A 27,114-nucleotide genomic window follows, 5' to 3' on the forward strand; every position below is an offset into this window, starting at 1 on the left:
CTTTTTATTATTTATATTTTGTTGTTAAAATTATTTTTAATATCGTCTTTTAAGATATATATTTTATATTTTATTTCTTTAAAAAATTATTTTTAAAATAAAGTCAATATTCATATTTGTTATCCTTTTTTATTGTTTTTTTATATTTGTTGCTTTTATTTCTTTATTAACAACTTTTAGTTTGTTAAATATATGATTTAATATATAAAAATCACAAAAAAATAAACTAAATTAATATGAATGTTTTATAAGAAAAAACTAATTTTTTTTTATAAAATATTACACACACATTTTTACAAAATAGCTATTGTAAAGTAAATAAATAATAAAAAAACATTTTCAAATATAAGCTTGGCGGGCACCTAGCGCGGCTGACTGTTGTGCTAGCATAAATTTATTGTAATATAATGTACTTTTGATGCGCCCGTATGAAAATATGTTGCTCCATAGGAGACGTGCCAAGCAACAGTTGATTAGTAATTTTAAAAAATGAAGGTGGTTTTCTTAAATTTAACCATCAAAATGATCATTTTGGTGATTTTAACTTTCACTTTGATCTTAATTGATGCGTGTGTGTGTTTTTTTTCCTTTTTAACTATTTTACACAAGTGAAAGCGAGTCAATGAAAACTTGACCAAATCATACAAGATTAAAATGGTTAAAAAACAAAAGGTATTGTGGTGTGGAAATTACCACCCTTCACATGATATGTTTATGATCTATATTTTAAATTCCCCTTAAGTAATATTCACACTTTTCATGCTAATTAATTTAAACTTTGTATAATAATTATTCATCTGTAATTCTAATTGATTCATTTGACTATATATGTTATGATAGTGATAGATCAGGCCTCTTGAGTCCCATGCAAACAATTAACAAGTGTAGAAGTCAAGTAAGACCAATGTTTGCTGTTTTTCTTCTATTATTGTCCATAGATTTAATCAAGTCACAATTCCTTATTAGGACACTACCTGGCTTGGTTGGTGATCTACCTTTCACACTTAATTGAAACTGGTTAAGCTCATGCTCTTATACTTGGCCTCATTTTAATTCATTGTTGGTATTTGTTTATGATTATACCAACTTAAAGAAAACATTTAATGTGGTAAAAGTTACGTTGCGGTTGGAGAATCTGATGACGTGCAATTATTTAACTACTTCATTGAGTCTGAAGGGAACCCGAAAGATGACCCGCTTATCCTTTGGATTACTGGAGGCCCTGGTTATTCTTCTCTTGTTGGCCTCATATATGAAATAGGTGTTTCTTGAGTATAATTTAGTAATTTAGGGGTGAGGATGGATTAATTCGATTTGGCTTGGGACTAATACATTTTAGCTTTTAAATTTTCATCACTAATCAACTTTTTTATTTGTTATAAAAGGTTCGGTTATTGGTCATGATTATTTCAAACTAATTTCATTTATAACTCGGTTAAAATAAAAATATTAACAGTTTTTAAAAGGAGAATAAGTGACAACTAATACGTTATTTATATAAATTATTAAAAAGAACATAAATATCGGTCTGACGTTTCATTACCGTAAATATCAGTGATTGAAAAATCATAACACATGCTATATACAAGTGGTGTATAACTTTTTATCTAATATTATGTGTAGGCGTTTTTGGTTTCGAACGAATTATATTAAAACAGTTAGCTAGATCAAGAACATATATGTTAAAGACGTTAGCTAGACAGCTCTTGATCGATAAAACGGAACATCCGAACATGATCTGGCTATATTCTCGTTATCTATAACCACAATGTGTGCAATACAAATGTATTGATTATTCAAATTTATGTGCAATAGTTACAATTTTTGGTGGTTTCATGCAGGCCCGCTCACTTTTAACTCAGAAATGTCAACTGTTGAAAACCCTATACTTGAGATAGTCCGTGACAGGTTGACAAAGGTGTCTAATATTTACCCTACCTTTGCATATATACAACGTGAGCACACGCATTAGTTCTTGAATCTTATCGCAATATTTTTAATTAGGTTGGTAGTATCTTTGAAGTTAAAACTTGTTTGATGTTAACAAGCAGACAAGTATAACTTCCTATGTGTAATGTAGTCATAATTACATTTCAGGTAGCTAGCATAATTCTTCTTGATCAACCTGTTGGGTCTGGATTCTCTTATGCCAAAACGCCTCGAGCCTGCATGATGAATGTGTTGGAATATTGTTAGTGACTAGTCAAGATGAAAGAGCCGTTAAACTATTTGAGGACCAAGTCTATTTTTCTGTTTAATAAGCCGAGTCTTAGGGATATTGGCACGTTGTTTTTAGTTTGTTTCTTAGTCTTCCTGTTTTTCAGTTTATTTCCTATTTTGTAGATAGTAGTTTTCTTTATCCGTTGTAGTTTGTTGGCTATAAAAGGCCGGTTGATTAATGAAGTTATTATGCACTTTCAATTGAATTGTACTCTCTACACACTTGACACTTCAAGTGGTATCAGAGCACAAGAACGATCTGTAGTGTAATCGGTGTTGTCTAGCCATGGCCGAAGAAGGAAGCAGCAGCGGCAATTTTCAAGCTACCCACGTACCAAAGTTCTATGGGGATTACGACCATTGGAATATGGTAATGAAGACCCTCATCCAATCCAAAGAATGTTGGAGTGTTGTAAATGACGGGTATGCGGTAATCAGGCCGAACGAACACGCCACAGCTCCACAATGCAAGAACTATGAAGACAACAAGCTTAAAGATTTAAAGGTATTGAATTATCTATTCCAATCCATTGATAAGTCAATACTCAAGACAATCACTCATAAAGAAACCTCTAAGCAAGTGTGGGACGCTATGAAGAACAAATACCAAGGTAGTGCTCGGGTGAAACGGGCACAATTACAAAGGCTCCGAAGAATATTCTAAGTGCTAGAGACGAAGACGGGAGAAGGTGTGACCGATTACCTTGGGAGGGTAATGGTTATTGCAAATGAGATGAGATCCTGTGGTGACGACATGACGGACGTAACTATCGTTGAGAAGGTGCTTAGAACACTCACTGAAAATTTCAATTTCATTGTACGTTCTATCGAAGAGTCAAAGGATCTTGATAAGGTGTCCGTAGATGAGTTACAAAGCTCTCTCCTTGTCCAAGAACAGAAGTTGATGAGAAGATCAACTAAAGAGCAAGCACTTAAGGCGGAACAAGAAACTTCATGGGGAAGGGGTCGAGGTCGAGGACGGTCTTCATTCAGTAGAGGTAGAGGAAGAGGAAGAGGTCGAGGCGCGTTTGATAGGAGCACCATGGAATGTTTTAGATGCCACAAATTGGGGCATTTTCAATATGAACGCCCACTGGAAGAAAAAACCGTGAATTATGCCGAGTTCAATGAAAACGAGGAGCTTAATTTAATGGTAGAAATTGATGTTGAAAAGTTTGAACATGAAGAAAGGATTCTCATGGCTGAATCGGAATCAGTAAGAAACAGAAGGGAGGAAATTTTGTTTCTCGATTCGGCTTGATCAAATCACATGACCGGAAACAAGTCTTGGTTTACTCGACTTGAAACTTTCTCTCATTCGGTAAAGTTAGGGAATGATAAAAGGCTCGAAGTACAAGGGGTCAGAGATGTAAGATTACAAGTGGACGGGATATGTCAGGTCATAAGTAAAGTGTATTTCGCTCCGGATTTAACGGCAAATGTGCTAAGTGTAGGGCAGTTACAAGAAAAAGGGGTCACGTTCATGTTTAAAGAGGGTCATGCAAAGGCTTACCATCAAGAAAGAGGGCTATTTATGACATCAACAATGACAAAGAACAAGATGTTTCCGATTTTTGTCAATACGAGTGCCACGATGAGTTGTATGCATGCCGTCGTAGGGGAGGATTTATCGCACAGGAGGTTTGCACATGTCAATCATAAGGCTCTGAGAATCATGAAATTCAATCATATGGTTGAAGGTCTTTCAACGGCGACTGAAAAAACACGAGTATGTGAAGTTTGCTCCCTTGGAAAGCAAGATCGAGTAGAGATACCCAAGAAAGGAAATTGGCACGCTTCAGAAAAGTTGCAGTTGATTCACACCGACATATGCGGACCCATCAACCCAAACTCCATGAGCAACAAGAGGTATGTGTTAGTATTTGTTGATGATTTTACTAGAAATACGTGGGTGTATACTTTGGGAACAAAAGGGGAGGCATTTGAATGGTCTAGGAAGTTTAAAGCGAAAGTTGAGAAAGAAACGGGAAATAGTATCAAGTGTTTAAGAAGTGATAGAGGGGGAGAATTTTTGTCAACAGATTTTAAGTTGTTTTGTGAAGAAGAGGGAATTAAACGACAACTAACGACCGCCTATACACCCCAACAAAATGGGGTGGCCGAGAGGCGTAACCGAACGCTCATAAATATGGTTAGATGTCTCTTAACTGAAAAGGAGATGCCTAAACACTTCTGGGCTGAGGCCGTAAGTTGGGCATGTCACGTACTTAACCGGTGTGTAAGTAGGAGTCTCGATAAAAGAGTTCCCGAAGAATTATGGAAAGGTAGAAAGCCAAGTGTTAGTTATTTCAAGATCTTTGGATGTATTGGGTATGCTAATATACCGAAGCAATTAAGAAGCAAGTTAGATGATAAAAGTCATAAGTGTATATTCCTCGATGTGAGTGCTGATGTTCGGTTTATTTGTACATATTTATGTGTGTTAACTTACTCGTTTTACTCGTTTAGTTTAGGAACTATGGTACTTCATACATGTTTATTGTGTTTCAGGTCACAGGTACTTAACACGCTTAATTTGGACCTGTACGAGCATGGAATGAAGACCCGGGATGTCCAGCACGCTTACCGAGACAGTTATTTGAAGTTGCTGAGAAGAGAGACCCATCGCGCAGCGCGATGGGTGTTGAAGGTGGGACATCGCACTACGCGATGCCCTGTATTTTACTGGCGTTGACTTTGGTCCATCGCGTAGCGCGATGGACCAAGAGAGAGGACCATCGCGTTACGCGATGGTCCCTAAAATCGTGAAAGTTAGGGTTTTATTTTATATTACGTTTTGACGATCCTAGATGGCATTCTACACCTTCCAGGCGATTTTCAGAGCAGAAGAGAGAGCCCCCATCACTTCCAATCATCTCTAAGCAACATACATGGCCTACCAAATCATAACCAAAGCCCGAGAGATGCCGATGCGTGGCTAGTTCCTTCGAGTCATACCCGGGATGTAGAGTATTGTATCTTTCAGTTTTTCTCATGTATTAAGAACGAATTGATTGTAACTATCTTTGATGTTAATCTATGAGTATTGATGTCTAGTATTATTGTGCATAACGTCAGTTTAGGTTTATTTCGATCGGAACGATTAGTGTGCCAGTTGCTATGATAATTGCTTGTAGGATTGTTTTGACTTGTTAATTGCAAGAAAGCATACGTTTGCCCTTAGTTGAGTCACACTGGCATGGACCGTTTGATAACCAGTTCCGTGTGTTAGCGAGCGTGGATGCCTAAGGTTTAACCGGTTAGTCAGTCTGTAGTTGACACAAGATAGTTTATCTGTTAAGTTGCATGAGTTTGCTGTTAGGTTACGTACTTGGATTCCTGGGTGTGATTTGCTTTGTTGATTGATTGAATCTTTGATTATTTGTTTAGCTATTATAAAACCAAACTGTTTGCTAGTGTGATCGGCACTTTAATTGAATTACTTCATAATGTTAGGAATCGTTCACACTTTACACTGACCACATACTCCTCGTGGTTCGACACCCTACTTACCCTAGCTTGCTTAGGTGATTAGGACCTTGATATAATTGTTTTTTACTAGATAGCGACAGTCTAGCATCAAAATGGTGCCTTTACCGGGGAGTTAGTGCGCTTAGTGTTTTTGTGATTAATTGATTTCTTAGTTAAGTTAGTTTAATTTAGTTGTTATTTTTATTTTTATTTGTAGTTTAGTTTTATTTTCCCATTTTACGCGGGGTGTGTTATTTGTGCAGGTAACAGGTTTATGCACACCCGCCATTCAGGAAGAAACTCTCCACTGATTTACGATCCAGAAATTGAATGGTTAGCTCGGCAGAACCGAGCTCAGATCAGATAGCCAGATATGGAAGGTCAGAACCAAAACCAAGAACCACCACCCGAAATTAATGTTTTCCAACTCTAACCAAACCCATCGAATAATCAAAAACCACCAAATAATGACCTACCACCACCAATAAATACCAATCAACAACCCCAAAATTCAGCCCGACACTCAAGAAATCGAAACCGAAACATTGACAGACCCGGGCCATCAGCCCCGAACAATACCCCTCGTCACCGACAGCCGATTATTCAAGAGTTTGACCATGTTAGTATTCACACTGTAGATGAAGAAGATGGAGATGAGGAGGAATTTGGCCCGAGAAATGAAAATGCGGGTTTGCGTGTTGAAGAGGTTGATAAGGTTGAGGAACCGGTTAGGGTGAGAGGTAACAGGTGGAGGAACAGAAATCTTGATTGAGGTGGTATAGGCAGGTATCGGGAGGAACAGAGACAGCCGATTCAGGTTAATCGGGGAGGTTTTAAGGAACCGAGGGCTAGACAAAGGAATTACAGGCCTCCGGTTCAGGGTGTTAATAGTCGGTTCAGACCGGCTATTTCAGATGGTGCATCACCGATTGTCCCACAGGTGCGTGTTCAGGGACAACCGACATTTAAATCCCGTTCGTCCTACATCAACATAGTTCCACATTTTCACGGACTGGGATCAGAAGACCCGTATTCACACTTGTCAGATTTTTCAGCTATTTGCGGGTCTATTGGTGATGGTACTTATGATCAAGATGAGGTTCGGTTGCGGTTGTTCCAGTTTTCATTAAAAGACAAAGCAAAACACTGGTTCAACTCGCTACCGATGCACAGTATTGAGAGCTGGGCCGAGATGCAGCAGGTTTTCTTTAACGAGTATTATTCGCAGTCGAAGACTAACGAAGCCCGGATGGAGATTCGACATTTTGCACAGTCACCGGGTGAGTTATTAAATGAGGCATTTATTGAGTTGTGGGAGTTAGTGAAATGTTTCGTTGACGGGTTGACTTATGAGGACCGAAAGTATTTGAAATCGTCATGTAATGGAATGTTATTGAACCAACCAGAAGAGGATGATTGGGATTTTCTTGAGTTTATGTGTGAGGATTCCAAGTCAGAAGTAGCAGTTGAACGAAGACGAAAAGTCGGGGTCACCCGAATAGTTAAATCAGCCTCGAGCGAGTCAGACAGAATTGCAGAGTTGGAACGGGAACTCACGGGTTATCGGAAAGAGAAAAAGAAGGAGGTTGGTAAAGTCGGGGTGAAATTCCCGGTTTATTTAGATTGTGGTGGATTGGGGTATAAGGTTGAAGATTGCCCCGGGTTCGATGATAACGAGTATACCGATGAGGAGGAAGTCAGTTACACGTACGGGGAGTCCAAGGGCCAAGGGTCCAATTCGAACACTTATCACCCGGGCCTAAGGAATCACCCGAATTTCAAATACGGGAACGCGTCGAACCAGTTGAACCCAAACTTTCAGGGTTCCGGTTAGAACCGACAGCAGAGCAGCTACCGACAGGGTGGTTCGAACAGTCAGTATAACGGTCGGGGATATTACAGAGATGGTTACCGGGGTAACAGTTCGTCAGGTTATCAGAATCAGGATCAGCAGAAGGGTAGTTCGGGAATTTCAGATGAGTCGATACATTCAAATTTAGATGCGTTGTTGAAGGTCGTGACTGATAATCAGAAGGAAATGCAGAGACAGTTCAAGTTGAGAGACAAGTCAGCAGAAGCAATGTCAGCTTGCAGCAGATATGGCAAAGTTGCAGAAAACCGCGGGTCAGTTACCGAGTGATACCACAGTGAACATGCAGCACCTCAGTTCGAGTTCGAGTTCGAAGAAGCACGTCAGTCAGGTAAGTATTTTATGAAATGGGAAAAAGTATGATAATAAGGTTGGGGGTCCACCATTTCGGGTCGGTGGGGTGGTGAAAGATGTTAATGAAACAGTTGTCAGTGATGACGAGCCAGAACCGGTTATAATTGAAAATAATAAAAGTAAAATTAAAATAAACGAAGCGGTTCTGAAGGATGGTAACAACAAGTCTAGGACACGGGGAAGGCCAAAACCGTCCCCTATCCCGATGCCTTGTTGTCGCCATCAAAGGCGAAGATGGCATCTAAACGGGGCCCATAGTAGGAGGAAATGTGGGAAACGTTTAGACAGGTTAAAATTAATATTCCTCTTTTAGATGCTATAAAACAAGTTCCCGCCTATGCGAAGTACTTGAAAGATTTGTGTACACAGAAATGGAACCGAAAGATCCCTAAACAGATTGATTTAACAGATAATGTGAGTGCAATTCTTTCGGGTGCTCTTCCACCTAAGCTACAAGATCCGGGAACGCCCATTATATCCATTCAGGTGGGTGATTTTAAAATGACACGGGCACTCTTAGATCTTGGAGCTAGCAATAGCATCCTCCCGGGAAGTCTATACGATCAGTATGACTTCGGTCCGCTTCGGGCAGCCGCGACTACGGTTGTTCTCGCGGACCAGACACCGAAACTTCCGAGGGGAATGTTACATGACGTGATTGTTAAGGTGGAAGATTTTTACTATCCAGTTGACTTTTTGGTTCTCGATTATATTTCGGGTGAGAGAACCAAACAGCCCACGGTTATCCTCGGTAGGCCATTTTTGGCCACCGCAAATGCCAAAATCGATTGTCGAATCGGTACTGTAGACGTGGCATTTGGTAACCATAAGCTTAGACTTAATGTTTTCACACATGTAAATAATTCTCTGGTCGATAATAAATGCTTTATGGCAGACATTATTGACGAGTGCATTCCGTTATACGACTCTGTCGTGGATCCGGACGGCACAACGGAGACGTGCTTTATGTTTGACAGATTACAGGTGGAGACTGATAAGCAGCTAGAAGAGGAGGAGAAGAAGCTGGAGGTTGCAGCTTTACGGGGAGATCGACCCTCGTGGTCGGTTCAGGTGGAACCGCTTCCCGAGAAGATTGATACCGGGTTGAAACCATCTTTACAGGAAGCACCGAAAGTCGAGCTGAAGGAGCTACCGAGGCATCTGAAATACGCGTTTTTGGGTAAGAATGACACATTGCCTGTTATTATAGCTTCTAACTTGTCTTTGGAATAGGAATCTGCTTTGCTGAAGGTGCTGGTGGCGAATAAGGAGGCGATCGGGTGGACCATCGCGGATCTGAAAGGGATTAGTCCCTCGATAGTGATGCACAAAATTTTGACATATCCGGATGTTAAACCCGCGCACGATGCACAGAGACGGTTGAACCCGAACATGCGGGAAGTTGTGAAGAAAGAGGTGCTGAAGTGGCTCGATGCTGGAATTATTTTTGCCATTTCAGACAGCACATGGGTGAGCCCGACTCAGCAGTCCCAAAGAAGGTGGGCATCCAAGTCGTCAAGGACAACTCAGGTAACGAGGTTGCCACCCGGCCGGTAACCGGGTGGCGTATTTGTATTGATTATCGAAAAATGAACGCGGCAACATCGAAAGATCACTTTCCGCTTTCGTTTATCGATCAGATTGTAGAAAAGCTATCGGGTCAAAAATTCTATTGTTTTTTAGATGGTTATACGGGTTATAACCAGATAGCTATTCATCCTGAAGATCAGGAGAAGACTACGTTCACATGTCCGTATGGCACCTTCGCATTCAGGCGAATGCCATTCGGACTGTGTAACGCCCCCGCCACCTTTCAAAGGTGCATGATGAGTATTTTTTTTTCCGATATGGTGGGGGAGTCTTTAGAAATTTTCATGGATGATTTCTTAATCTTTGGCACATCTTTCGAGTCTTGTTTACATCAGCTTGAAAGAGTTCTAGAAAGATGTGTCGAAACAAATTTGGTTCTTAGCTGGGAAAAGAGCCATTTCATGGTCCAGGAAGGGATTGTATTGGGCCATGTTGTGTCGAGTCGTGGGATCGAGGTGGACCGAGCCAAGGTTCAAGTTATTTCCACCCTACCTCATCCCAAAAATGTCAAAGGCATTATATCTTTCCTCGGGCACGCCGGGTTTCATAGAAGGTTTATTAAAGGTTTTAGTGTGATCACCAAACCCTTATGTAACCTATTGTTAAAGGATGCCCCATTTGATTTTAATGAGGAATGTGCTAAGGCCTTCGACATTCTGAAACAGAAGTTAGTGGAAGCCCCGATTTGCAATCACCCGACTGGAAATTGCCTTTTGAAATTATGTGTGACGCGAGTGATTATGCAGTCGGGGCTGTTTTGGGTCAACGGGTTGAGAAGAAACCCGTTGCCATATACTATGCAAGCAAAACTGTGATATTTGAACCAAAACAAGGTACACCTCAGTATGTATTTACCGATTAAGCAAATAAACGCTTTTTGCGTAACAAACGAACGATTAACCGAACGGGTCTGGTTGTGACCCAGATATCATGGGGGGCCATCTATAAGTGATATACGATCTATACAAGCTAAAATATTAGAAATATGGTCTTAGTTTGATAGCAAACAAGCTAAACGAAAACATGCTCGTTTAACTACCCGCTATAGATTTAAACACAAAAGATAGTTACAAACCAAACATTGTATCATCCGTTAAGCCAAAAAAGACTTACCAAACACTTACTTGAAATGTTTTAAGCGATCCGCGCTATTTAACGCACCCGATAAGTTTTTCGCGCCAAAAACCGAACCCGAACTAAATTTGGACCGGGCTTTTCATATTTGGGCTTGAGAAATCAGAAACTTGGGCCAAAATGGGCCCAAAGTAGGCCCATTTGACTTCCTATCGGACAGCCACACCCCACCCCCCATTTTTTTTATAAAACTTATTCCACAAGCTTGTTTATTCATTTTGGTTTATAAAAGTTGAGGTCCAAGCAGCTGCAAGCTGATTTTCCAAAAATCTTTCAAACCCTAAGGTAAGGAGCTTAAATAAGTAGCTTTTGTACTTGTTTAACCTTGATTAATACCATAAAAACATGTCTTGATTACTAAAAATCATTTCTAACCATGTGAAAATCCCAAAAATGGTCCATAAACATGTTTTGATCATACACATGGTAAGGAACCTGTTTTGATAGTTTTTTTGGCCATAAACACGGATTAAAGGGTTGAAACGGCGTTTTTACGGTTCAAAAGTTCGTTTTTGTGCACTAGCCGAAACCCTAAGTTAAGGGCTGTTATGTTGATGAAAAATTGCTTGGTTTGTGATATAGGAATTATACCTAGCTTGCATAGAAGCACAAGAACCTGAAAACTTGATTAAAAAGTCGGAAACGAGCCAAACCCGCTAAGGTAATGCCGAAACACTCGCTTACGGGTTGTTTAGGTTAAGGTTGTTATGGGCATATTTTTAGCCCTTGAAATTTTGCAGGGACATCAGGGACCATGTCAATGAGTCCCTGTTCAAATTTGGTAATTTTTTGACCATCCCAGAATATTTGGCGAATTTATTACCGAATTGGGACGTTTATTTGGGAAAAATAGCTAAAATACTTCAAAAATTATGAAATTTTTCTGGGAACTCAGATTTGATGTATTTTGATCACATATGAATTTTGGGATCATTTGGAGAAGTCTAAAGGTGTTTTGTGTATATGCGTTCATGTGAATTTATATCCGAATTTGGGCCGAAAAGAATATCGCACGAACTTTTTACATTTTGAAATTGATACAGGTTGATTTGGGACATGATTTGAGTATTCGGGAATTTTTTTGGAATTTTTTGAAATTTTTTTGGGTAAACGGACGATTTTCAAGCGAAATATAGCCGATAAAATGAATTTTTATAAATTAATAAATCATTAAATAATTCCAAAAATAATTTTATAAAAATCTATATATTTTAATTGATAAGTGGCTAAATTTTCATAATTTAATGATTAACGGTTAACTAATTATGTTAATTTAAAGATTAAACAAATTCAGTTTTTATAAAAACCGGCAAGTTTGCGACTAGCGAATATGCGGGAATATCAAAACACCAAGAGTGATCAAAAATCATATTTTTGGACTAATTAAGTAAAAACGAACTTTTCTATGAGAAACCTGGACAATCCGGGTGGATTGTGCGCGTTTCTTCTTAAATCAAACTGAATAAACGAAAACGGGCCCCGTGGCTAATTCGGGACCCCAGTATGTGATCCTTCTTTATAACTTAATCATTTTATTAACCAATACATTTACCTAAGCTTATTTTCTCATAACTGTTTTCTGAATGCGTAAACGAACAACTTGGCCCAGCTGGGAAACGGGAATCTGAGCCAAGTTCAGTTTTAAGTATTAGACATTGAACAACATCCCAACCTAAGCCTATTGCCACTTTCTGGGCATTCCAGCTATACCCAGATTAGTTATACAGCCCAGTTTAGTATTGATATTATAATAATATTAAAATATTAATATTATTATAATATTGATTTTAGGAACTACTGATAGCGAACCGAACAAACCACGAGCTGATACAGTACTGATTATCTACTAAACCGTGAGTTTCATGACTCCACTTTTAAACTGTTTTACGAACTTTTGGGGTGAAAAGCATGTTTGATTACATATACATACCTAAAACATGTATTGATGTGAATTATCTAAGTGCTAACAAACGAAAGTCCCCACGATCACAGTGATTAACTTCGAGTCGGTGGCTTGTGAATAGTACTATTGGTTTGACAAACCCAAACGGAATCGGCCTGGTTTCCGTGTCACATAGCGCCGTTTGCACATGACCATATTTATACAAACAGGCTATGTAGTGTTAGACATAGCTACCAGGGCATGTTGTGGGCGGAAAGGGGCCACAGTGGTTAATTGAGCGTGGGAAGTGGATGCACGCAGCACATACAGTCAAGGCTTTATTGTAGCTTAGCATAATTACATCATTTACATACATACATACTTATTTCATGATTACAAGTGTTGACTTGTGAATACTCATTACTGTTTTCTTGAAACTCGTGAAAATCACCAACTCTAGTAGTTGACCCGTTTTAAACTGCTTTTCAGGTGTACCTAAATCGGAATGATTTGGTGATCTGTTACTTGCCCAAGGTGTGTGGTTGATGCTATGTGAATATAGGCAAGGGTGTTAGTAGTAAGAACGTATAGTTAACAAACTAGTTTTGTTTGTATCACCTAGACTGTAAAACAATGATAGAACAAAGAAATGTAATATATTGTAAATTAGTTTGTAATGTTTCTTTATAAACAATGTGTTGATACCAGAGATGTCTGTTACATTCCCGTTTTACGCTTCCGCATTGTGCTAGTCGGGATGTGACAAAAACCCTCTCGGACGCTCAGTTGAATTATACTACAACCGAGAAGGAGTTGCTTGCGGTAGTGTATGCTTTGGATAAATTCCGTTCTTATATATGGGGTAGCAAAGTAATTGTTTATTCGGATCATTCTACAGCTAGGTACCTCATGGACAAGAAAGACGCGAAACCCTGGTTAATCAGATGGGTTTTGTTGTTGCAGGATTTTGATTTGGAAATCCGGGACAAAAAGGCAACAGAGAATGTCGTTGCAGATCATTTGTCCCGGATTGTGATTGAAGATGGAGATAGGGATGGACCTATAAACGAGTCTTTCCTGACGAACAGATTTTGGCGGTTTCCCAAAACCCGTGGTTTGCTCATATTGTCAATTTTAAAGTTGCAGGTGATTTGCCCGAACACTGGCCAAGGAGGAAAAAGAAACATTTGATGTCACAGGCAAAGCAGTATATTTAGGACGACCCCGATCTGTTCAAGATTGGAGCTGATTAGATGATTAGAAGATGCATATCTGAAGAGGATGTTAGATCAGTATTGGAGCACGCGCATTCATCCGCGTGTGGTGGTCATTTTAGCGGACAGAAAACCGCTAGAAAAGTGTTGACTAGTGGTTTTTATTGGCCAACACTGTTTCGGGACGCTCACGAGTTTGCGACACGTTGTTTGAAGTGTCAACAACTCTGGAGTATCTCCAAGAGGGATGAGATGCTTTTGAAACCGATCCTAGTAATTAATATTTTTGACGTGTGGGGGATCGATTTCATGGGCCCATTCCCGAACTCGTATGGTAATTTATACATCCTAGTGGCTGTCGATTATGTTTCTAAATGGGTCGAAGCGATAGCCACCAGGACAAATAATCACTCTGTAGTTTGTAATTCGTACAAAGCAACATTTTTTCAAGGTTTGGAATTCCCCGAACTATTATTAGTGACGGGGGGTTCCCATTTTAAAAATTTTAGATTTGGAAAGTTGCTTAAAAGGTATGGAGTGGATCATAGAATTGCAACATCTTACCATCCACAAATGAGTGGACAGGTTGAGGTCTCAAATCGGCAGATTAAACACATTTTATAGAAAACTGTTCGGACGGACCGAAAGGATTGGTCAACGAAGTTGACCGATGCCTTATGGGCCTACCGAACCGCTTTTAACACGCCGATTGGGACCACACCATATAGACTTGTGTATGGAAAGGATTGTCATTTACCGTTTGAGATTGCACAACGTGCTTATTGGGCTACTAAGGAAGTTAATACTAGCTATGATGATGCAGGTAAAGCTAGGAAATTAGCATTGTGTGAGATCGAGGAGTTGCGGGATGAAGCGTATGAGTGTGCATTGGCTTACAAGGCGAAAATGAAAAAGGTTCATGACACAAAGATCCGGTTGAAAAGCTTTGAGATTGGTCAAAAGGTATGGTTATACAACACTAGAATGAAGCTTTTCCCGGGTAAGTTGAAGAGTAAGTGGACAGGCCCATTCTTGATTGTTGGAGTTGGTAACATGGGCAATTTGAGATCGAGGACTTTGATAACCACATTCGGCAAGTGGTAAATGGCTACAGGTTGAAGCCATATTTGGAGATGGAGGATATTCATAAGATGGACAAGGAATCGGTGAGCTTCATTGTGACCTCACCGGTTTATGAGGATAATTGAAGCATTCGAAGCGTTGTCGAGCTGTAGACACGCAATTCAGCGCTGACCGGGAAGCAACCTGGGGTTTGTAAGTGTGTTCCATTTTATTTTCTGTTTGTTGAATTGTTATTTGACTTTTGTCTTGAGTTGTGTGCAGCAAAGTCGAAGTGTGGGGAAGCTTTTGGTGAAGTGTGCATCATGGAGGTTGTAGGTTCCCTGGATGGATCAACAAGAGATATCTCGATCTACGTAGGTGCGGAATCCCTGCGTAGGTCGTTACGAGCGTAGAAGACACGAATAGATCAAACACGATACGATAAACAAACACGTTATATTATAACCAAAACACGTGATACAATATCACTATTACAGACACGAACTCTCGTCCTCACGTTACAGCTCTCGTAACTTCGATAATGATCACACGAACAACCTTTCTAAGCTAAGCCGTAACCTATATAAATACACGACAACTTCGCCTGGCATGTTCAGGCGAAGTTGTCCATAACTTCGCTTGACTAACAAGTTCGCCTAAACAGCGAACTTGTTAGTAACTTCGCTTAAGACATATAAAACATAATTAATCATTACAGACTCGATTACAGACACTAGACTATGAACTACTGACATTATGCACCAACAGAGGTTCGGTAAGTCTTGGTAAATTTCACGTCAATCCAGGTACGCATTGCAAATTTTGACTTCGGAAACGTGTTCAGGGTGTTGTCGGGATGTCGAAAAGTGACCGGGTTGGAAAATGCCCGACGCAAAATTTGAAAAAACTTTCTGTTCCCAAAGGACCATCGCGCTACGCGATGACCCTGGAAGGTTAACCATCGCGCTACACGATGGTTACCTTGTCATCACAGACAGCTAACGTCATCGCGTAGAGCGATGACGCCAGATCAGAGACCATCGCGCTACGTGATGGTCCCTAAACCCTAATCTGACCAGAATTGGGTCGTGTAGCGCAATCCCTCTCACCATGACCCATCGCGCTACGCGATGGGCCATGGATACTCCGAAAAAAAATTATTATATATATATATATATATATATATCCTCCACCACCGCCTTCCCACCTCATCTCCCTCTCTCATTCTTTTTTCTCTCTCTCTCTTCCTTCCACCGCCGTATCCACCGACCACCACTCACCACCATTGATCCATTTCTTCCCACCATCACCATCTTCTTCACCTCTTCTCCGTCACTCACCACCACCACCACCACCGTATCCACCTGCCACCACTCTCACTGTCCATAACCGTTACCACTTATTATCACCGTCACCGTCTATCGTCCAACATTCATCTCATTGTTTCCCGACATCGAGGTTAGCTAATTACTGTGTTATTATTTTGGGTTGTCGAAACTATAGTTGTGTCGGTTTGTCACTTTGGTTATCGTGTACTCGACTTGTGAATTTGATTAAGTCGTTAGTAATGTGTTTAGTAATTTCCGTCGAGTGTGGTTTATTGTTAGGTTTTGGTTTTCATGAAACGTAGGTTCGAGAGATTGTTAGATTGTTTTGTGTTATTTAGGTTGCCGGGTGTTTGATGGGTTGATTTTCGGCGGGATTGAATTTTTATCAAGTCGTATTTAAATGTCCGGATACGGGTCGGGTTTCGTATTTTTAAGAATAATAATAATAATAAAAGTAAAATAACTAAAGAAAAATAAAAATTTTAAAATTTTAATATTATATTAATATATTTTAATATTATAATATTATTTTAATATAAAAACTATAAAAGTTAATTTTAATATCTAATATATAATATTACATTAAAAAAATATTTTAATATTTTAATTAATAATATTAATAATATTTTTTATAATACATTAATATAATTTAATATTATCATAATACATAACCTAATATAGTAATATTTTAAAATTTTAACTATTAATAATAATACTAGTAATAATATTTTAATTTATTATTATAATTTTAATAATTTTATAAAAATTTTATTACTAATAATAATATCACTAAACTTAATATAACAAAATAATTTAATATAATAATATTATAATAATATAATTGAATTTCAAAACCTGATCCGCCCAATTTGCCCGAGTTTGTGAATCCCGATTATATTAGTTGTGTGCACGTTTTTCGAGACATGAGTCAGTGTGTCTGTTTTCGTGTCGTTCGAGTCTGTTTTGTTCGAGTCGAGTCGTGTGTCGTGTCGTGTTCGGGATTTTGAACGTTAATCGTATTTAGGTTATCCGCCCGTACTCAATCTCCATTCGGGTGGAGATACCTGGTTTAGCTTATCTGTATATAGGGTATCCCGAATTTTTCTCGTTTTTCGTGTCCTTTATTGATTTTCCATCTGTTTCGTGCAGTATGTCAGACGTTCCAGGACCGTCATCAGGCACCGCCGGGCGCAAGAGGCAGAGACCAGCAGGCGCGGGACGACGTGGTCCCATCGCCCAACCGAGAGGTGCCCCACAGCCCGTGGTGCGTTCACCACGGGTCATCAGGTATGATGGGGACGAGATCCCGATCACTCCCGATACGGATCGGGAGGCGATCGTGGGGGACGGCCGCTTGATCCCTCACATCATTCTACGATTCGCTCCTTTGTCGGAGGAGCAGACTTCGTATCGCCGCTTCATGGCGATGCAGCTGCTTCGACATCGGACGATCGACTGGCCACTGCTATCTGCAGTGGGCCGTGAGGAGGCCGTCCGGGCTATGTTGAGTGACCGGTGGGTCCAGGTCCTCACGTGTGACTCGGCACAGTACGTCGAGCTCACACGTGAGTTCTTTTCTACTTTCAGACACGTACCCACCGATTTCTCCGTGCCCCATGCGGTGTCGTTTGCCCTTGGCCGACAGACATTCGAGATGTCTGTACCACAGTTTGCCGTGGCCACCGGGTATTACACCGCAGAGGAGGTGCTGACCCCGGCATTCCTTACGAGCGTCTGGGGTTATACTCTCCGATCACAGACCGATCGAGAATTTTGGCTGACCGAGGCCCAGTTGGGCCAGTTCTGGGCCACGATAGCGGACGGGGCCCACTCGAGCACGGTTGTCGAGTCGTCCATTCGGGACCCCGTCCACCGTTACCTTCACCGCATTGTTGCTTGCATCGTCTCTTGGGCTTTTGAATGGCTACCGCCTAATGTGTCATTTGACCTCAGTCATTCCTCTATCGTGGGCCGTCATTCGGGCCACGATAAGTGCAGCAACATTAATCTTTTTGCTTTGCTATCTATGATCACGGGCCAGGAGGCAAATATAGCAACGCTGCTTCTAGCGTCGTTCTCCCGAAGCCGTAGTTGGCAGGGCCGGTCAGCCCCGTTGGCTATGGGGCCGTACATCACCCGTCTAGCAGAGCGCCTCGGGGTATTTGACCGTTATCCGATTGATTATTTTACTCGAGGGCCTACTACGACCCCATATGATTTGGAGGACGCCGGAGGGCTGAGTACTGTGAGCTTTATGATCCACCCATGCTCGTCCCGGTCCGACAGGGTCCTCAGGCACCACCACCTTCGGGGACAGACGCGGCTGTCGCGCTTCAGATGTGTATCCCGACTCACCGACAGCCCGTCTATATCCCCCACATCATGAGACCCCAGCAGCAGCATCCACTTCGCCAGCCACAGCAACCACAACAGCCGTAGTAGCCAGTCACATTGGACACACTTCATCAGCAGCAGCTGGCTTTGTAGAAGGAGATGCAGGCCCACATGGCCCGTCAAGACGACTATTTCCGCATTTTATTCTCTCATCTGCAGGTACCGATCCCAGCATCTTTACAGATACATCAGCAGGCTGGAGATCAGGAGGAGGCGTCAGGGTCGGGTCAGGCAGCTGATCAGCCTGACCCCGCGGGAGGAGATTAGCTAGCAGCAGACGCCGGTTACCGTTTTGGGTTGTTTTCCTTTTATTTTGTTTTTATTCATATGGTCTGTATAATATTATATTATATTTGGAAAACATGTATGGGTAACCGGTTGGGCATTATTTGTAGATATTTGGTGATGTTTGTCTGCTGTGTTTGATATATATATTTGTATATTTGTTTGTGTTGCTTTGGAACTTTGTGGGTGTGTTCACTATAAACCCTCACGAGACCTCACTCATCCACCCGGGCTACCGAGGGGTTTAAAGGGTTTGTTGCATACGCTAAATGCAACCGTGATTCCTACGAAAGTGAGTTAGGTCTTTTATTATTTTTAATTAATTAACAAAATTTTTTATGAAATTGATTAACTCGGCTCGGTAATGATTTTTATAATATAATAATAATTTTAACTCTCGAAAAACCTGAGTCTTATACTTGTGAGTGGTTGCTTATACATGTCTCAAGATTTGTGCAGATTTGGTTAGACAGTATTGGTCAGTGGTGGAGATATGTGTCACGAGTGTGTTAAGAGTTGTGGGCCGAGTTAGCATTGCATTGTCATTATTATCAGGTGATTTCAGTTTCATAAACTATTTTGTAGTTGTATTTTTTGTTTTTTAGTTTAGTTGGTAGAATTGTAATTGTATATTTTGATTTAGTTCATCACATTTGTTCCCCGAGTTTTTAAGTGGTCAAACTGGTAGTTCAACCCCGTCCCCCAAATGATTATTAATTGTTTTATTATTTTAACATTGAGGATAATGTCAACCTCAAGTGTGGGGAAGGGGGAAAATTGAAAATTTTTAGCCCAATAGTACCTCGAACAGTATTCAGAAACTTAAGTTGTTAACTGTCACTTATTGCTGTTAATGCCAAGTTAGAGGTTTTTGGTCATGGTTGGTTTTTCAGCTTCTCGATAGTTTTCTCGACAAAAGTTTTTAAAATGAGAAGTTGAAAATGGAATCGTTTAGGTCGGGATAATGAGTCAAGGGGACGGGTATACATGTTTCATATCGGCAGCCCATATTTCCAGACATATTGTGAGATTGGCCCCTATACTTAATACACATATTATATAATAGATATAAAACATGTTTTGTCATTTGTTGAGGGAAACCGGTATGTTTTACAGAATTAGAACTTGCTTGTCACATGCTTTTCGAGATCTTAATACCACCACCTGTATGGAGATTAGGACCTTAGAAAACCCATTCCGTACATATTTTCCTCACTAAATAAATTCCTTACCCGACATTATCCCCTAGGAGCCTGTTTGGACCATATTCCTTTTTCGTTTGTTAACCTGAACATTACACATCATTTCAGCCTTGGCCTTTATTTTATTTTTACCCGTGTGATGAAATCCAGTTTGTTATCGAGTTGTATATATTTCGAGTTGTACTTAGTCAGATGAATTGTAAAGTTCAGAGTTGTAAATATCAGTTATTGATGCAAAAAAAAAAAGAAAAATCAGCAAAAAGACAAAAAGAAGTTATCATTTCAGTATTGCAGTTGTTATTAGCAGTTGATTTTGTATCTAGTTCGTTTGTATTTGTGAGTCTGTATATTGGGTTGTTTAACTGGGTTTCATCCATCTGAGTCACTACATAAGCCTAATCCGCACCCAAACCTAAGCCTAAGCAAAACCTTAGTCCGAGTCTTTATGCAACCGGTGGTTAATGGGTGGAGATAAGACTGACCTGCAAGCATATTAAGTTGTAACTCATATTGGTATATTGAGGGCAGAGACATATACTGGCACATCTTTTGTCAGTCCAGATATTAAATCGAGAGGAGTGTTGATAGTGTGAGGGGTGTGAACATGTATGCTCTAACCGGAAACAAAGTACACTTGTCTGGGCGATTCTATAGTTTTATGGTAGCATTAACTTTATTTGTGGGTTATCAATCTAGAAAGTGTCAGTCTGGGAAACTGGGTATGACCTTAAACCTTGCTAGTATTAATGGTGATAATTGGTTGACCTATGATGGCGGTTAAAGTTTACTTTAGAGTTTTGCTTGAGGGCAAGCAAAAGATAAGTGTGGTGATGTGATGTTCGGTTTATTTGTACATATTTATGTGTTTTAACTTACTCGTTTTACTCGTTTAGTTTAGGAACTATGGTACTTTATACATGTTTATTGTGTTTCAGGTAACAGGTACTTAACGCGCTTAATTTGGACCTGTACGAGCATGGAATGAGGACCCGGGATGTCCAGCACGCCTACCGAGATAGTTATTTGAAGTTGCTGAGAAGAGAGACCCATCGCGCAGCGCGATGGGTGTTGAAGGTGGGGCATCGCGCTACGCGTTGCCCTGTATTTTACTGGCGTTGACTTTGGTCCATCGCGTAGCGCGAGGGACCAGGAGAGAGGACTCGCGCTACGCGATGGTCCCCAGAATTGTCAAAAGTTAGGGTTTTGTTTTATATTACATTTCGACGACCCTAGACGGCATTCTACACCTTCCAGGCGATTTTCAGAGCAGAAAAGAGAGCCCCCATCACTTCCAATCATCTCTAAGCATCATACATGGCCTACCAGATCATAACCAAAGCCCGAGAGATGCCGATGCGCGGGCTAGTTCCTTCGAGTCATACTCGGGATGTAGAGTATTGTATCTTTCAGTTTTTCTCATGTATTAAGAATGAATTGATTGTAACTATCTTTGATGTTAATCTATGAGTATTGATGTCTAGTATTATTGTGCACAACGTCAGTTTAGGTTTATTTCGATCGGAACGATTAGTGTGCCAGTTGCTATGATAATTGCTTGTAGGATTGTTTTGACTTGTTAATTTCAAGAAAGCATACGTTTGCCCTTAGTTGAGTCACACTGGCAGGGACCGTTGGATAACCAGTGCCGTGTGTTAGCGAGCGTGGATGCCTAAGGTTTAACCGGTTAGTCAGTCTGTAGTTAACACAAGATAGTTTATCTGTTAAGTTGCATGAGTTTGCTGTTAGGTTACGTACTTGGATTCCTGGGTGTGATTTGCTTTGTTGATTGATTGAATCTTTGATTATTTGTTTAGCTATTATAAAACCAAACTGTTTGCTAGTGTGATCAGCACTTTAATTGAATTACTTCCTATTGTTAGGAATCGTTTACACTTTACACTGACCACATACTCCTCGTGGTTCGACACCCTACTTACCCTAGCTTGCTTAGGTGATTAGGACCTTGATTTAATTGTTTTTGACTAGATAACGACAGTCTAGCATCAAGTGCTGAATCAAAGGCCTATCGGCTCTATGATCCCAACACCAAAACAATTGTAGTCAGCCGTGATGTTACATTCGATGAAGAAGGAAAATGGGATTGGAAGTTAAGTAAAGATGAAAAGGAAGAATTAATTGTGGAAGAAGAAGAAAGTGTAAGGCCGATGGATGAGGATGAAGAAGATGAGATAGAAGAAAATCCACAAAATGAAGAAGAGCCACATGATGAAGAAAGGTCAGAAGAGACTTATTCGCAAGAAGATGAGGCTTCTGCCTCTGAAGTTAGGCAGAGTAGAATCAAGAAAACACCTAGTTGGTTAAAGGACTACCATACCAACTTTGCAGAAGATGATGTGATGATAATGATGGGCATTATTGAAGATCCTACCAGCTATGGGAAAGCAGCCAAGGAAGAGAAATGGGTTAAAGCTATGAAGGTGGAGATAGAGGCGATTAAAAAAAATAACACCTAGGAACTCGTTAAGGCCGAAGCAAGTGTGAAACCTATTGGGGTTAAGTGGGTGTTCAAGACAAAATTAAATGAAAAGGGAGAGGTTGAAAAGTATAAAGCAAGATTGGTCGTAAAAGGTTATGCACGAAAGGAAGGAGTTGATTACGGGGAAGTCTTTGCACCGGTGGCCAGGTGGGACATCATTAGATTGTTCCTCTCTGTGGCTGCTAAAAGGGACTGGACCGTGTATCAACTTGATGTAAAGAGTGCATTCCTACATGGAGATTTGAAAGAAACTGTGTACGTTCACCAACCAGAAGGGTTTGTAAAGAAAGGAGAAGAGGAGAAAGTGTACAAATTAAAGAAGGCCTTATACGGTTTGAAGCAAGCTCCGAGGGCGTGGTATCATAGAATCGAGACATACTTTAAGAAAGAAGGTTTAAAAGGAGTAGTTATGATCATACGTTATTTATTAAGAAGGCAAACAATAAAGTCTTAATGGTAAGTTTGTACGTTGATGATTTGATCTACGCCTAAAGTGATGAGATGGTATGCATCGAGTTCAACGAATCAATGAAAAGGGAATTCGATATTTCGGATTTGGGTAAGATGAAATACTTCTTGGGAGTGCAAGTCAGTCAAACTAAAGAAGAGATTTTTCTGAGTCAAGAGCGGTATGCGAAGGAGGTTGTAAAACGATTTGGGTTAGAAGAGGCAAATCCAGTTCATGTACCAATGGTATCTGGTTTCGTCTTAACGAAGTCGGGTTTAGGGGAGGAGGTTAATGAGTCATGGTACAAAAGTCTCGTGGGAAGTCTGATGTATTTAACGGTTACGAGGCCCGATATTATGTACGTAGTAAGTCGTATTTCACAATTTATGGGAAAGCCAAGGGAGGATCATTTGATGGCAGCCAAGAGAATTTTAAGGTACATAATTGGAACTTATGAATTTGGTTTAAGGTATGATAAAGTAAAAAAGGAGGGGCTGAAAGTATATACGGATAGTAACTACGCAAGAGATAGCGATGATAGGAGAAGTACTTCCGGTTATGTATGTTTGTTCAGTGGTGCAGCTGTATGTTGGTGTTCTCGAAAGCAAGAGATTGTTACACTTTCTACGACCGAGGCCGAATATGTGGCAGCAAGTTTGTGTGCTTGCCATTGTGTGTGGATGAAAGGGTTGTTGAAGGAAATGGGAGAAGCCACTGGTATGGTAAGTATCCAATGTGATAATACATCTACTATTAAGTTGTCAAAAAATCCGGTTATGCATAAACGAACAAAACATATAGATGTTCGTTTTCATTATTTAAGAGAGTTGGTAGAGAAGGAGATGATTCAGTTGGAGTTTTGTGGTACTAAGCAACAAATAGCAGATGGTATGACAAAACCCGTCAAGGAAGAGACGTTCAAGGAGATTCGTGAAGCCATGGGCATATGCATGATTAAACAAGAAACTTGAAGGATTCTTGTTTAAGGGGAGGATTTGTTGGAATATTGTTAGTGACTAGTCAAGATGAAAGAGCCGTTAAACTATTTGAGGACCAAGTCTATTTTTCTGTTTAATAAGCCGAGTCTTAGGGATATTGGCACGTTGTTTTTAGTTTGTTTCTTAGTCTTCCTGTTTTTCAGTTTATTTCCTATTTTGTAGATAGTAGTTTTCTTTATCCGTTGTAGTTTGTTGGCTATAAAAAGCCGGTTGATTAATGAAGTTATTATGCACTTTCAATTGAATTGTACTCTCTACACACTTGACACTTCAGAATGATACATTATCAACAATACACACTCACAATTTCTTGAGGAAGGTAAGGTTACTATCATCATGAAAGGAGTTACTTTTCAGTTAACATATGAATAATAATTATAATAATGGGTACTATTCTAAATCCATATAAAAACGTATTATTATTTGTAACCTTCAAACTGGTTAACTTGAATTTAAGCCGAACAACGATGATGAAGTCATTCAAAACCCTTTAGTGAAGATGTCGACAAGTTGTGAGTTTGATCAAACAACATAATGAACACACAACTAATGCATGTACCCCCCCCCCCCCCCCTCACCCACAAAATACCATCCCGTCTTAGTTCCTTACTGACTATAATATTGTCACATTTCCAACTCTAGTTGATTTGTTCGTGCGGCGTGAGGCTAAGTAAAATATGTCCACATATGTTAATATAGCTATCAATCCTGCCACATAGGCCGAGCACTGTTGGTAAAGCCGACGCAATCCTGCCCCAATTGATGGGTAGGATACAGTGGGCTACACCGACACGGATTATGGATTGTGTATCATGTCTCTTCAACTACATATATAATTATTCATGTCATTGATGCTTTAGTATAAAAGCTAATTAAGATAGAACATTTGCTTGCAGTGGTTGTTGGATCATCCTAAATTTCTAAACAACCCATTCTATCTCGGTGTTGATTCCTACGCAGGCATAGTGTTACTGATGATTGTTCAGGGAATCTATAACGGTAGTCGAAAATACTTTAAGCCCTTGTCATAACATAACATTAACACGTTATCTTGAAATATGTAGGTTACATATTCTTGTTCCCCTTGTAGGTAATGATCGAGGCTGGAGAAAGGCCACAGACAACATCAAAGTACAAATTAATCAATGACTTGAATTTTTTTTATATTTATTAACTTAATTCAATCAACAACGCTAATATTTCAAGGATCACTTATATTAATATTATTTTTCCAACTTAGGGGTATTTACTTGGTAATCCTGTAACACACATAATTGATAGACTATAATTCAAGAGTCCAATTTGCTCATCATATGGCACTTTTGCCAGATGAATTGTACAAGGTAATCAACTAATTTCATGACTTTTTGTTACTTAATATTATCATTTGAACATTCTCAATTAAGTTAAAAAAAAATTTTCAGTCAACTAAAGAAATTGCCATGGAGATTACTTCAATGTAGATCCCAACAACACTATGTGCATGCATGATCTTCAAATGGTAGATAAGGTGCAAGATCGACCTAGATTCCGATCTTGATTTTCACCTAATAATGTCATCTTCAGCGCGATACTATTTTTAATGCATTTTTTTTTTGCTTGAAGTCCCTTGGAAGAATAAAGATGCCACATATCTTGGAGCATGCTTGTATCATATCAGATAGCTTAGAAGCTAATCCTTTCATCAAAGGTGCAAGAGCTAATGTTAAGACTTCTGCGGATATATTACCTCAAGTTCAGCCACAACAGTGTCGAGTACTACTCTCTCTCTATACCGGCGGATCTAGAAATATTTTTTTACCATATGACAATGCTTCGGTTGTTTATGTACAGAAAAATAAAGGGCCAACGAAATTAACCAAAGTTATCTGTTAATAATGTACACTGTTACATAAACAATGTTCCGATTCAACTAATGTTAAACATAAAAGAACTTCATAATCCCTCAACTTCTCTTTCTTTTGGGACCTTCAAATATAAGAGTCAACATTTACATAACTTACATAAGAAATCAGAAAAATCATTTGGTGTTTTTTCCTTCTTTTTATGATTTTAAGTTGTCACAGGAAGCAAATTACATATACCTCTATGCTTGGGCTAATCGCAGAGATGGGAGACAAGCTCTTCACATTCATGAGGTTTGTAGCTCACCTCAGTTTTACTCACGAATTTGAAGGATAATAATAACAATCTCGCGATCATCAGGAATTTGGCGATATTGAGTGGGTGCAATGCAACGAAACCTTGCATTATCGTTACGATATATAAGAAAGTCACATCTTACACAACCAATGTCATGAGCAGTGTTGGCTATCATCGAAACCTTACCAATAAAAAATGTCGAGCCCTTGTTTATACATAATACCCTTTATCGGCATGCTTTTTCTCATCACTCTGATATTATAGAACTTGTAAGCATAATATCATTTACCATTTTTTGTGTTTGAACAGTGGAGATCATGATATGCTTGTTCCGCATTTGGGTACGATGAAATGGGTTAGATCGCTAAACTTGTCTGTTGCAGATGATTGGAGACCATGGCTAGTTGACGAACAAGTAGCCAGGTTAGTTTTATTTTGATACTATGATGCTAACTTATTTTGATACTATGATGCTAACCTTTTTTTATTGCAGCTACACCATGAAATACTCGAAAGGCGAATACAAGTTAACATTTGCTAATGCTACTGTAAAGGTAGCAAATCAACATTAAAACTTTATTTCTCATTTTGATATTAAACTTGTAAACATTTTAATCTAATGATGGTTTACCTTTTGTGTGACAAAGGGAGGAGGTCCCACTGCTCCTGAGTCCCGAGTACAAACATAAAGAATGCTTAACCATGCTTAAGAGGTGGCCTGCTAATGATACTGTTAAATCAGGTTTATCCAGAGCTGTTATTGAATAAATCAGGAGATGAAGCATTAAGTTTTAGCAGTATTTAGTTTGATTCAGTTTTTTAACCATTATCTGATATACAGTTACAAATTTCATGTCCAATTCAACAAGTATCAGTTTACAGTTCAATAAAAAATAAATAATGCTAAGTTATATTGTATTCCAATATACTAGAATAAAACTAAACCTAATTAACTAAGTTTGTTTAATTTAGCCTAAATTTATTACCCATTCATCCGGATTAGAGTTGTTCATTAGTTAGTTT

The 27,114-nt window shown here is 39.6% G+C and overlaps 1 pseudogene; it reads left to right on the top strand.

The window, feature by feature from the left end:
- Positions 1-904: 904 nt before the first annotated feature.
- LOC143575655 (serine carboxypeptidase-like 13) lies at positions 905-26,859 on the top strand (annotated as a pseudogene).
- The last annotated feature ends 255 nt before the right edge of the window (positions 26,860-27,114 follow it).

This window comes from Bidens hawaiensis, unplaced genomic scaffold (genome assembly GCF_021521415.1).
Source record: "Bidens hawaiensis isolate Kalapana, Puna unplaced genomic scaffold, B.hawaiensis_p1.1 tig00027569_1, whole genome shotgun sequence".
Classification (NCBI taxonomy): domain Eukaryota; kingdom Viridiplantae; phylum Streptophyta; class Magnoliopsida; order Asterales; family Asteraceae; genus Bidens; species Bidens hawaiensis.